Below are 13,789 nucleotides of genomic sequence, written 5' to 3'. Positions count from 1 at the left end.
ACGTGTCTGCGGGCTCCTGGGTGGATGGCGGAGAAGACCTCTCAGGCACTTCCGGGGGGGTTGGTGTGGGGCATTATTGTAACGGCATGCTGAAACTTGAAGAAGATTTTCTTTGTTTAAATGTGGGTCTCGAAGCTTCCATCCCAGTTATGGTCTTAATGCTTTGTAGTGTTTGCGGCTTAAAGTGAGGGAAGGGCGGGTGCGTTTGGCTGGGTGGGTGGGGGCGCCGGACGGTCTGCCTGGTTGACTGGCGGCCGCCATGGAGCTGATTCTGCTTTCTGTTGTAGGGCGTTTGGGGTGGATATATCGCTGCCGGGGATTGGTCCAAATGTTGACCTTGGCCATTTTTGTGACCTCTCTTAACCATTGAGGGTATTTCTGTTATTTTCCACGTGAAACGAGACAGTAAGGCTCTGAGGGATCGCGTGCGGTGTTAGGACAGCTGACGGCCCTTGGCTGCCTTGGTGTTTTGTGGATAAGGGAAAGGGGAAGTTTGCCCCAGCCAGTCATGTTACGAGCTTCCAAGTTACCTAATTTTCCTGCAACTGTGTTCGGCTGTCCATCTGTAAGCAAGTCTCCTTGTAGATCTGTATAATCACTGTTTCCTTCAGGACCTGTGATGGAAAAATCTAGTACTGGCCAGCCTATGGGCCTGTAATGAGAAGAGAGTGGACCCGGAATTAGCTGTCCAGACCTGCCAGATGAGTAAGTGCTACCTTATGCTGTGTGGGGCCACAGATGCTGGGAGGAGGGTAGCATCCATCCCATCAGCTGTACCATTATTTAACATGGTGTTGAAATGTCTTCCCTGAGTCTCTAAGACAGGAACTTCCAACAATGTCAGGATCACTCCCTGAGCGCTGCTCAGACACTAGGTTTATAATCGATGCCTTTAACTAGTCAGTGGCATCTTTTTCCAGTTCACCCTGAGTGCCGTTCTTACAGACAGACTGAATTTATTAGAATGTCACATGTCCAGAAAGCCTGATCTTGCCATCCTCACATCAGAGCTCTGATCTGTCTTTTTATCCTTTTGGAAAACACTTGTAATACCAGGCAGAAGCAGGCTGGACTGGATGGGATTGTGAAAAACAAACTTCAGGAATCCAGAGACTGTGGGAGTGCTGTTTTCTTTCAGGTAGGGGAACATGGATTTGAATGTAATTTAGAGCCAGCTCTGTTTAGGAAAGGGGAGAAAGATGAGGCCTGTACACCGAGTGAGCGGCAGAGAATGATAGTCTGCCAGTCTATCCCCTCTGTAAGCGGGTGGGCGTTTACTTTGCAGGGGTCCTGGAGGTGTAGGCTAACAATTCAAGTAATATGCAGGTCAATACTTGACTAAATATTTACCCTTCCACAGTTTGTCGGGGTGTTTTTTGTTTGTTTGTTTGTTTTTTTGCTTTGCAGATGTTGCTGAGACAATACATCGTGTTTCATTCAAAATAAATTTTAGTGTCTGAGTCTGACCCTTTCTTACTGTCATCTTTGAGCCTCAGTTTCCACATTTGCAAAATGGGAATGACACCTTGCTCTCGGGGATATCTCTTGTGTGGTTTTTGTAAAGTGCTCAGCACGCAGGAGGTATGGAGGGAATTAGTACACCATTTCCAGAAAGTGGGAAGAGAACATTGTGGCTTCATTTAGCTCGTCTCCCTACCTGTCCAGACCCCCATTTCAACCAAACGTTTGTTTCCTTTCACAGGGCCAGCAGATTTCCTCAGATATTACTGGGCTGCTCTTTGGAAACCAGCCTCATTAATCCTGCTATGATGCCAAGAGGTAGCCCAGCAGCTCACACCTTGCCTTGCCCTGAGCCACTTTCTGTTCTGGCCATCTCTGACGCCTTATGCTGAAGCTGATGTGGCTCAGCACCAAGTTCAGGCACCAAGAAGGTGCTTGTTAACTGGCAGTGTGGGAAAGGTCTCCTCTCTTTCATTGTCTGTATAACGTTACTTCTTTCCTGGGCAGGGGTTAATTTGTTGAAAATGTGCGGAAGAGTTTTCACAGTTGGGGTGGGGGAAACGCGCCAAATAGAAATATGAACTCTTCTAAGGTGCATTCAGAGACACTTCTAACCTCCAGTTTCATAGAAACCTCGGGCTCCTCTGTTGCTTTATTAGCACGGGTTTTATCCGGAAGGAGGCATCACAGAACCTGAATTTCATTCACCGAAGGTTAAAAGGAAATCCACATTTCTTTGTGATTGGAAACTAAAGTGTGTAGTCTTTAGAGGGCATGTTTAAGGGCTCTTTGGTTATCCCTGTAATTGGTGAAATTACTTTAAAGCTGTGAAAGAGGGGGGTGGTGATAGTTTCCTACTCAGTGAAAACCTGAAGCCTGAGATACTTAGAGAAACCTGTCCTAGGCGCATGTGCCTTCACCAAGTGGCATGACGATGATCAAAACTGGCTTATTTCCTAGTCAAAACAGTTGTGAAACTTGAGGATAACCGTGAGGCCTTCTTCCCCTTCCATACACACTTGTTCCCACTGCCCATCAAAGTGAACCTGGCTGACTTCGTTGGAGGCAGGGGTCAAGAACACCTAAATGGATGGTTGAATAGGTAAATCTGCTGTGTATTGGCACTTAAAAATAAGTCACAAGGTTGAGGATTCCAAAAAGGTGACTCTCCAGCTGGTGACAGTCTCACAGATCAGGGCTCTCATGGAAAGAGAAGGTAATCCTCTTCTGAATTTGAGGTGGAATCTGGCTTGCTGGTTCCTTCCCAGGAATTCATTCCTAGGCCAGCCATGTCACTTAGGCTCATGAGACAGCACCTCAGTGAGTGTCTACTCACTCGTGGGAATGTTGATGTTCTGTAAATTCTTGGTGGGAGGTATTCCTTTGGATACATACCACAAGTGGGATTGCTGGACTAGATGGTAGTTCTGTTTTTAATTTTTTGAGGGACGTTCATACTGTTTTCCATAGTAGCTGTACCAATTTAACCTTGAACTAAATGAGTTTCGTGAGCGGTGGTTAGGCCACTCTTGATTGTCGGTTCTTTTCAGGAGAAGTACTGTAGAGATTAGAGGCTCAGAGGGGAACGCACTTCCCTGATCAGGAAAGGTGGAGTGACTGACTACATAAGGACCTTGGTTGGGGTGCCTAAAGCCTAGAGGTGGGGAAGGGGCTGGGAAGAGTGACCCTCTATGGAGCTGCTCTCAGAGCACAAGGAGAAAGCTGGACAGGAGGACATAGGCCCTCAGTGTGAAAGGTGCATCGGGCTTTCTGTGGTCCAAGATGTCTGCTACCTATTTCTCAAGCCCTGGTACTGCCCGGCATCACTGCAGCACGGGGACTGAAGGTAATAGTGCACATCGCTGAGTGTGACATGAGAGTGGATTACTTCCTGGCCAAGGGGAGACTTTGATGATGAAGGCTTTACCCTATGCTACAGCCTTCCTCAGAATTTTGGACTTCGCTGTTAGAGATGTTCTTGTGTTCCTGCTCCCGTCTGTGCACTGCCTTAGGCTGTCGAAAGCGGCTCAGGAAAGGTGACCTTTCCCCCTCCTATACTGTGGCCTAGGGCAGTAATCTGGGGGCGTCTCCTGGGAGGCGCCCACTGATGTTGACTGCACTTGTTTGCGTAGACCGCTCAACTCTTCTGTTGGGACTACCTGTGGCCATGAAGAGGCACGTGAAAGTGAGCTGCTGTTGCTGCTGTGTTCTCCTGATATGGCAGCCAGACACTTCTTCCTTCAACACCCACACAGCTCAGGTGCCTTGCTAAAGTCCTAAGGAAGGCGCATATTGGCAATGGCAGCATGTGGGGCATGGGAAATGTTGAGTCTGGGGCAGAAGTTGGCCGTAGCCCGATGTCAGAATTCTGTGCCATTGTGCAGAGCGAGGGCACATTGGGATTCCCGAGGAGTCCCAAGTCTGTAGGAATGTGGTTGGAACTTTCCACGTTCGCTTTCTGCACTCTCCCACTGAGCACGCTCTGCACGTTGGTTGGAAGAAAGAGGTCCGATGGGTCTTGTCAATGAGCTGTGCATGAATCGGGGGCCATTTGCTTCTTCCGGGGCATATGCCGATGAGCCTGGATGTCCAGGAACCTCCCGAGTCAGGTGCCCCAGCTGGAGGATGAAGCCCTTGTATTCCTCTTGCTGGAGAGGGCTACCCCCGGAGGCTGTACTGTCTCTCCCCACTGTGTATCTGCTGGAAAGGCTTTCTAGCAGAAAGGCTGGCTACTGGTGGCTCCTCTTCCATTTGGGTCTTCCTGGTGGTGGTGGGGGTGACATTACCTCAAGGGGACCTTCCTTGCATCTCGAGGAAGAAGGTGGTGTTGGTAAACAGTGGAGAGACAGTTCTGCATTGTTTGTGGTGGTGTGCTACTGGAGTGGGGGAGGGGAAAGGGGAGCTCAATTTGGGGAGGGAAAAGGTCCCATGGTGTCCCCGTTTCAGGCTTTTGCTTTCTCTTGATGAGGGAAGTTTGGGCCCAGCAGGGCTGTGAGCAGGAGGCTCTGAGAGTATACGGAAAGACTGACAGTGGCGAGGACAAGGGTTTTGGTGTGAAAATTGTGGTGGACATTGTGGGTTCAGGGCTCTTTCTCCTGTCTCCTGGCCCTGTTCCCTCACACTACCATTGGGTGGCCACAACTGTGGTATAGAAGATAGTAAAGCACACGGATATGTGTGAAGTGTGTGGAAGTGGGCCTCTATTCAAGATGAGGCATTAATATTCGGATCAAGTCTTCACATTTCATCTTCCCAGTGAATTGTGGGCCTCTCTCCCAGGAGACCATTTTGCCACCGCTGCTCTTTCTGTGCACCATTTAATGTTGTTTATAATGTTTTATACCGTTGCACAATAACATAACCTGAGGGAGTTCTGAGAAGGAACACCTCTTGCTTCTGAGGATGCTGTAATCCTCCTGAGATGCTGCCTGCCCTCACCTTTTCATGATCTTCTCCTGCAGCTCTATTGACTCTGGTGCGTTGCTTTGATAGTCATTTCTTTCTCTGATTGTCCAGAAGGTCTAGCAGTTTCTGGTTTCAACTGCTTAAGTTGTTCCCTCTTTACCTAGTTCTCCCCCTTTGCAAGGATTTTTGCTTCCAGGTCCTTAAAGAAGCGTTCCTGGGTTGTCAGATTGGCAAGAGGCTTATTGAGCTTTCTAAAACGATTTCCACATATTGCAAAGAGACAGAGAAAGAACTGACAAGTTTTCCAAAGTAAACCTTCTAAAGCAAAGGGAGGGGAGAAAGCCTGCTCTCACGTGTCAATGGGGATAGTTAAACCTTTGTTTCTTATGTCACTTTGTATTTGCCCTCCAATATCCTAACATGAGATACCACGTCCCCCCCCAGGTATCTGTCCCCCGCAAATTGTGATTGTGACACCCTGGCCAAACTGAGGCCACAGGGAACTTCGTTCAGTGGAACTTGTGCCAAAGGTACTGCAAGGAAAAGGAATAAGTAGGAGCCGTTGTTCACCCTCCAGCTCGCTTATAGTTTACCAATACCTGTGCCCTTATGGCGAGTTCTCTGTGGTCATTTGCAGTAGGCAATATAACCAGAGGCCTTGTTTACAGATGGTTTCAGTTGCTATGCTGATCTCACCAGTCTTGGCAAGTGGAAGATACACTGTTCCACTCTGTCAGAAGGGAACAGAAGATTGTGTAAAATATTTTGAATCTGTAGAATTGTGTTTTTCAATAAAATGTGTATGATGGAAAAGCTCCGACTTGTGAATGTTATTATTTGTGACGACTCCAAGCGTGACCAATGAAGATGTGGCTCTGCGTGTGCATCACATCAGGTACCGAGTGGGACTCTGGGCTCAGTAATCTGGGGTGTTGATGACAGGGGCGTGGGGTGGCAGGGTGAGGGGTCTCCGGGCCGTAATTGAAGTTCTCCCCTTCTTAAGGTAAGAAGGATGGTAGGTAATCTGACATCTTTCTAGGTGAAGTGATCCTTCTGGCCACTTCATGAGGATGACAGATACTTGCCTGGATATTGAGGGGGTGATGGGGATATCCCCCGTTCCTGCTCTGGGTGAGGATGTGAGGAGTGGCCCAGCATGGTTCTGAAGAACATGAGAAGTCCTGGGAACAAAAATCTGGAAGCACACAATAAGCTCCTGGTCCGTTTTGTATTAGAATGCAGTCCCTTGATTATTAGGGATTTTTCCCTATGTAACACTCATTACCAGAGTATGAATGGGCAGAATCCAAAAGGTAACTGAATGGCAGAATTGGTTTGTGCTTAAAAAAGAAAAAACTCTACATACATTGCATAACATTTCTAATAGTAAATTTAGAACCCCTTTGTAGAGCAGCTTGCAGACAACATTTTATGGAATAGCCATTCGCTTGGCATAATGGTGCACGAATACACATTCGGAGAATGTTAAGATAACTCTCAATCTGCCTCATGAACCTAGGCAGAGAGGGGAGCATCCAGGATTTGGGCAGGTAGGCAAGTTGGGTGGGTCAAGGCCCACACCTGATCACAGGGCGGGGCGGGGGGGGGGATGCCAGGTGGTGGGGGCATGCCAAGCATGCAAAAGGGAAGTAGCAGAAAGATGGCCTAAGCTGGCCGATCCCCCAGGTCATCTGCAGGCCTCGCTAAGCCAGGCGGTGAGGGCTCAGGCTAGAGCCCGGCTCAGGCAGGCAGGGTAGAGGCCTGGCCCCGGGGCCCTTGGAGGGCTCCACTAGGGGCTGCCAATCACTTGGGGCCTCCCTGAGCAGCTGCTGGGTCTCAAGATGTGTCTGCCAGCTAGATTCAAGCACTCCCGGAGGCGGCCAGGGAGGTGGTCCTTCCTCTCCTCCAGGTGGTCCAGACAGGCGTTGACCTGGTCCAACATGCAGTTGATGGCGGCATACGCTGCCTGTCCGGCTATGTCGCCGTCCTGGTCTTCGGCACACATATCCACAGCCCTGTTCCACGTGGCAGCAGACAGGGCGGCCTCGTGCACACGCAGGACTCACGTGATGTTGGAGTGAGGCCGCGAGGGGTGCTCAGTCTGCCTTTTTCTGCTGACCCTCTGTTTTGGTCTCTCCTGCACACTGACACCAAAATGGTAGATTAGAAAAGCAGATTGGATCTTAATGGAGTTTACCACGTCCAACCCAAGTGTCCTTGCTATGGGCCACTTAACTTTTTCTCTTTATCTTTTGCAGTTTATATCATTAACTCTCTTCTCCCATGAGGCCAGAATGTGCGTTCTTCCCTGAGAAGGCCATATTCTTTCACATTCCTGCTCCTGTGCACTTGCTCCTCCTTAATCCTTTAAACTGCCTCCTCTCTTGCCCATGTTCCGCGTCAACTCTCTTGCAACACACATTTCAGCCTGGTGCATCTTTTCTTCACAGACGGGCCTGATACGGTCAACCAAATCTTCAGCACATTTTTGCCAATTCCTCTTATCAGGGCACCACCCGCATTGTGCCTTCTGGTAAAACCAATGAGTGGACAAGGGAGTTTATGACCTTCTCATGGGGAATATCGAATATCACGGGGGCTCTCCTAATGAAAGGTGCTATTTCAGTGTCCCCTTATGTGCTATAGAATCTTCATATGTGTTGCGCTCTATATTGAGCTATATGATACCAGGAGAAAATGAGCAACTAAGCTGATGAATTGGAAACTGGTGGTAAAAGTTTTAAGAACAAGACATATAGATGAAGACATGCGCAAGTTAATAAGTCAACAAAGACATTAGCATAGATGAAGGTAATAATTGCGGAACAAAACAGCCGGCAAACTGGCCAATACGTTGTAAGATGTGGATTAGGCTACATGAAGGTAAGTCGAGAAAAAATCAGAGAAAGTAGATCAGTGTCGGCAGAGCTAGCATGGGAAAGTCTCCGGAAAGGACGTTGTATTTGACAAGAGACACGCACGGTGATAAGGTAACAAACAGTCCTAGTTGTCGTTTCATGAAAGCTTAGTGCGTGTTAAGTCACTGGTCTAAATGCTTTTCATGAACTCACTGAGGGTCATGGCAGCCTGAAGACACAGTTCTTATTAGGATCCTCACTCTACTGATTAGGAAACTGAGGCACAAAACAGTGAAGGATGTTCAGCTGGTAGGAGGAATAATTGTGATAGGAATGCCAAGAGCATACCTCAAGCCCATGGACTGTACACAGTAGGTAAGAAGATATGGTTTTCTTCAGACAGACCATGAATGTGGAGTGAAGTATAACTGAGACAAGAATGAAAGGCAGGACTTTCCTGGTGGTCCAGTGGTTAAAACTCAGTGCTTTCGCTGCTGTGGGCCCAGCATCGGTCCCTGGTCAGAAAACTAAGAACCCATAAACTGTGCGAGACACGAGAAAAATAAAATAAAAAGAATGAATGGTGACCACAGATCGAGGAGACACTGGTGATCGGAAAGATAGGACCTGTGTGGTAGTGGTCATTGTGTGCCAGGGATTGAAAGGGTGCAGCATGTATCCATCTGCTGACGCCAGTCAGAGGGACAAGCCTAGTAACACATGGGAAAGACTCGGCAGATCCTGGGGCAGGATTCACATCAACGGCCCCAGTCCTGCTTGTCTTCCCTCCCCACGTGGATTAATCATCCTTTACTGGTTCCTGGACAAGGCCTGCAACAGCTCTCCTGCCCTCTGGATCTTTGTCAGAGTCTCACCTAACAAGCCCAGTTCAAGAAGAGCTCACCTGTAGGCTTTCTCGGGGCTTGCAAAGGAGCAGCTAACCTACTGGAAAAGAAACCCCTCTGGGCCAATGTCTGGCTGTTTGTTTCTGGTATCTTAGTTTCCTCACTCATAGTTTGGAACTAATTTTCATGTATTTGATTTTGCTGTTTCTTCTGAGTTCTAGTTGAGGACTATGAAGCCAAGTGTAACAGCTGCAGCTGGCTGTGATATTCCAGGTTTATTAGTCAGAGGTATTCATGGAAACAGAACCAATAAGAGGCATTTTACATCTATATCTATCTATCTATCTATATCTATATCTATCTATCTATTTATCTATATGTTGGCTGTTGGTTTAGTCACTAACTCGTGTCTGACTCTTGTGACCCCACAGACTGTAGCCCGCCAGGCTCCTCTGCCTATGGGATTCTCCAGGCAAGGACACTGGAGTGGGTTGCCATTTCCTTCTCCAGGGGCTCTTCCTGACCCAGGAATCAGACCTGGGTCTCCTGCATTGCAGGCAGATTCTTTACCAACTGAGCTAAAAGGGAAGCCTATATATATACATATATACATACATATATACATATATACATATACATATGCATATGTATATATATATACATGTATGTATATATCTTGAGGTTTATCTTGAGTTTAGTTCCCTATTTCTGGAGGCTGAGAAATTCCACAATCTCCTGCCTACAAGGTATAAAGCCAGGAAAGCCAGTGGTATAATTCAGTCCAAGTCTGAAGGCCTGTGAACCAGGGGGGCTGGTGGTGTGAATCCTAGTTGAAGAGAAGGAGAAAACTAGGAGAAATGTTCTATCTCAAGCAGCGAGATAGGGAAAAAAGGGAAGAATTCTTCCTTTCTCTGCTTTGGTTCCATTTGGGCCCTCAACGGATTGGACGATGCCTACCCACATCGGGGAAGGCCTTCTATTTTGCTAAGTCACCGATTCAAATACTCATCTCATCCAGAAACACCCTCACAGATACAACCAGAAATAATGTTTAATTCGGACGCCCCATGACCAGTCAAGTTGGCACCTAAAATCAGCCGTCACAGTGGGCAGGGCAGCATCATGGACTGCTGCATAACACGGCACACCACGAAGCCTCAAGTGAGCTTTCCCATGGGAGGGACAGTGCTAGCATTAGATCATCTTTCCTAGGAGCACTGTGCACTGTGACCATGCAGTCCAGCTAAGGGACCCCGTGGCTATGTGGTCCACACACCATGTAGAGGGTAGATGAGTTAAACACTCGAGGTAGTCAGGCCTAGGGGAACTGTGCCCTCTTGTTTGTACAGTTCACAAGTTGCGAGCAGGTGCAGAAACCTCGCAGCAAGGGGCCTCCTGGAAGGAAGTGGGCTTCCAGTCTCACCTTGGATAACTGTGAAGCTTAGGGACATTTGCAGCAGAGATATGAACTCCTCATATCTTTCTTCCTCTAGCAATAGGAGGAATAACTCTTGTGGTTGGGGTGGGAACATGAATTCAGGAAAAGAGTTAGGGAAGTGATCTATGCCTGGGCCTTGTAGGAAGGACAAGATTTTCACAGATAGAAAAGCAGGAAAGGATATGAGATTCCTGAAAAGGGTCGTACCAATCCTAGCAAGCTTCTAAGAGTTAGCCTGTTGTCAGTGTTCCCTGGTCTTCCCCAAATGTCTGCAACCTGAACTCACTTGCAAAATATCCAGGTGCCAACCTTGGGTCCCTCACACCGTGCACAGCCCAGTACTATCTGACCCCAGAGCTCAGAGACAAGTCCTCTGCATCTCTGCTCTGATACATCTCCATGTCCGTATCTAATATGAAGAACTCACATTTTGCCTGGAAGGAGTAAAACTTGGAAGGCTTCCTGGAGGGGGAGGTAATTGATCTAGGCCCGGGTAAATTGAATGTGCATGCTTTCCAAAGTCTAAGATGACAAGAAACAAAGCACAAGGTATGTGCAGAGGCCTAAGAAGTCGAGCTAGGCCTTGAGGGATGGACACGGCTATAGAAAGACGTAGGAATACGACCAGAGATTTCCTTTCCTGACGTCAGCTTGGGCCTTGGGAAATGGCCAGTTTCCCGCCAGTAGACCTGCCTGAGAGGAATGGCCGTTCTCCCCGTCAATCATCGCAGGCCCACCAATGACGATGTTGGGAGGCGGGGGCGTGAGAGCGGGAGGAAGCCCTAGCGCGTGCCTAAGCGCATGCCTAAGCGCGTGCCTGTCTGGATTGTGCTTCCGTAGACCGTTTTCCTCGGTTAGGATTTAACGTGGCGGCTCCCTTTCCGGAGATCGTAAAAGTGTAAGTTTTACTAACCTTACTCGTATTTGGCTGTCTGCGGTGTGAGTTGGAGAGTCGGGTAGATGGCGTGTCCTGATGGACACTTTGACAGACGTGTCTGCGGGCTCCTGGGTGGATGGCGGAGAAGACCTCTCAGGCACTTCCGGGGGGGTTGGTGTGGGGCATTATTGTAACGGCATGCTGAAACTTGAAGAAGATTTTCTTTGTTTAAATGTGGGTCTCGAAGCTTCCATCCCAGTTATGGTCTTAATGCTTTGTAGTGTTTGCGGCTTAAAGTGAGGGAAGGGCGGGTGCGTTTGGCTGGGTGGGTGGGGGCGCCGGACGGTCTGCCTGGTTGACTGGCGGCCGCCATGGAGCTGATTCTGCTTTCTGTTGTAGGGCGTTTGGGGTGGATATATCGCTGCCGGGGATTGGTCCAAATGTTGACCTTGGCCATTTTTGTGACCTCTCTTAACCATTGAGGGTATTTCTGTTATTTTCCACGTGAAACGAGACAGTAAGGCTCTGAGGGATCGCGTGCGGTGTTAGGACAGCTGACGGCCCTTGGCTGCCTTGGTGTTTTGTGGATAAGGGAAAGGGGAAGTTTGCCCCAGCCAGTCATGTTACGAGCTTCCAAGTTACCTAATTTTCCTGCAACTGTGTTCGGCTGTCCATCTGTAAGCAAGTCTCCTTGTAGATCTGTATAATCACTGTTTCCTTCAGGACCTGTGATGGAAAAATCTAGTACTGGCCAGCCTATGGGCCTGTAATGAGAAGAGAGTGGACCCGGAATTAGCTGTCCAGACCTGCCAGATGAGTAAGTGCTACCTTATGCTGTGTGGGGCCACAGATGCTGGGAGGAGGGTAGCATCCATCCCATCAGCTGTACCATTATTTAACATGGTGTTGAAATGTCTTCCCTGAGTCTCTAAGACAGGAACTTCCAACAATGTCAGGATCACTCCCTGAGCGCTGCTCAGACACTAGGTTTATAATCGATGCCTTTAACTAGTCAGTGGCATCTTTTTCCAGTTCACCCTGAGTGCCGTTCTTACAGACAGACTGAATTTATTAGAATGTCACATGTCCAGAAAGCCTCATCTTGCCATCCTCACATCAGAGCTCTGATCTGTCTTTTTTATCCTTTTGGAAAACACTTGTAATACCAGGCAGAAGCAGGCTGGACTGGATGGGATTGTGAAAAACAAACTTCAGGAATCCAGAGACTGTGGGAGTGCTGTTTTCTTTCAGGTAGGGGAACATGGATTTGAATGTAATATAAAGCCAGATCTGTTTAGGAAAGGGGAGAAAGATGAGGCCTGTACACCAAGTGAGCGGCAGAGAATGATAGTCTGCCAGTCTATCCCCTCTGTAAGCGGGTGGGCGTTTACTTTGCAGGGGTTCTGGAGGTGTAGGCTAACAAGTCAAGTAATATGCAGGTCAATACTTGACTAAATATTTACCCTTCCACAGTTTGTCGGGGTTTTTTTTTTTTTTTTGCTTTGCAGATGTTGCTGAGACAATACATCGTGTTTCATTCAAAATAAATTTTAGTGTCTGAGTCTGACCCTTTCTTACTGTCATCTTTGAGCCTCAGTTTCCACATTTGCAAAATGGGAATGACACCTTGCTCTCGGGGATATCTCTTGTGTGGTTTTTGTAAAGTGCTCAGCACGCAGGAGGTATGGAGGGAATTAGTACACCATTTCCAGAAAGTGGGAAGGGAACATTGTGGCTTCATTTAGCTCGTCTCCCTACCTGTCCAGACCCCCATTTCAACCAAACGTTTGTTTCCTTTCACAGGGCCAGCAGATTTCCTCAGATATTACTGGGCTGCTCTTTGGAAACCAGCCTCATTAATCCTGCTATGATGCCAAGAGGTAGCCCAGCAGCTCACACCTTGCCTTGCCCTGAGCCACTTTCTGTTCTGGCCATCTCTGACGCCTTATGCTGAAGCTGATGTGGCTCAGCACCAAGTTCAGGCACCAAGAAGGTGCTTGTTAACTGGCAGTGTGGGAAAGGTCTCCTCTCTTTCATTGTCTGTATAACGTTACTTCTTTCCTGGGCAGGGGTTAATTTGTTGAAAATGTGCGGAAGAGTTTTCACAGTTGGGGTGGGGGAAACGCGCCAAATAGAAATATGAACTCTTCTAAGGTGCATTCAGAGACACTTCTAACCTCCAGTTTCATAGAAACCTCGGGCTCCTCTGTTGCTTTATTAGCACGGGTTTTATCCGGAAGGAGGCATCACAGAACCTGAATTTCATTCACCGAAGGTTAAAAGGAAATCCACATTTCTTTGTGATTGGAAACTAAAGTGTGTAGTCTTTAGAGGGCATGTTTAAAGGCTCTTTGGTTATCCCTGTAATTGGTGAAATTACTTTAAAGCTGTGAAAGAGGGGGGTGGTGATAGTTTCCTACTCAGTGAAAACCTGAAGCCTGAGATACTTAGAGAAACCTGTCCTAGGCGCATGTGCCTTCACCAAGTGGCATGACGATGATCAAAACTGGCTTATTTCCTAGTCAAAACAGTTGTGAAACTTGAGGATAACCGTGAGGCCTTCTTCCCCTTCCATACACACTTGTTCCCACTGCCCATCAAAGTGAACCTGGCTGACTTCGCTGGAGGCAGGGGTCAAGAACACCTAAATGGATGGTTGAATAGGTAAATCTGCTGTGTATTGGCACTTAAAAATAAGTCACAAGGTTGAGGATTCCAAAAAGGTGACTCTCCAGCTGGTGACAGTCTCACAGATCAGGGCTCTCATGGAAAGAGAAGGTAATCCTCTTCTGAATTTGAGGTGGAATCTGGCTTGCTGGTTCCTTCCCAGGAATTCATTCCTAGGCCAGCCATGTCACTTAGGCTCATGAGACAGCACCTCAGTGAGTGTCTACTCACTCGTGGG

General features: G+C 48.0%; 2 long non-coding RNA genes across 2 annotated transcripts; both read left to right on the top strand.

The window, feature by feature from the left end:
- Positions 1-267: 267 nt before the first annotated feature.
- On the top strand, positions 268-2,828 carry LOC138930450 (uncharacterized). The gene is made up of 3 exons (XR_011446189.1): positions 268-705; positions 1,057-1,138; positions 1,703-2,828. It is a non-coding gene; the product is annotated as an uncharacterized lncRNA (long non-coding RNA).
- An 8,435-nt stretch (positions 2,829-11,263) lies between these two features.
- LOC138930449 (uncharacterized) lies at positions 11,264-13,216 on the top strand. The gene is made up of 3 exons (XR_011446188.1): positions 11,264-11,701; positions 12,054-12,135; positions 12,688-13,216. It is a non-coding gene; the product is annotated as an uncharacterized lncRNA (long non-coding RNA).
- The last annotated feature ends 573 nt before the right edge of the window (positions 13,217-13,789 follow it).

The sequence above is a fragment of the Ovis canadensis genome, chromosome X, assembly GCF_042477335.2.
Source record: "Ovis canadensis isolate MfBH-ARS-UI-01 breed Bighorn chromosome X, ARS-UI_OviCan_v2, whole genome shotgun sequence".
NCBI classification, from domain to species: Eukaryota; Metazoa; Chordata; class Mammalia; order Artiodactyla; family Bovidae; genus Ovis; species Ovis canadensis.
The sequence above is the reverse complement of the archived record's forward strand: the minus strand, read 5'-3'. Positions and strand labels throughout refer to the sequence as shown.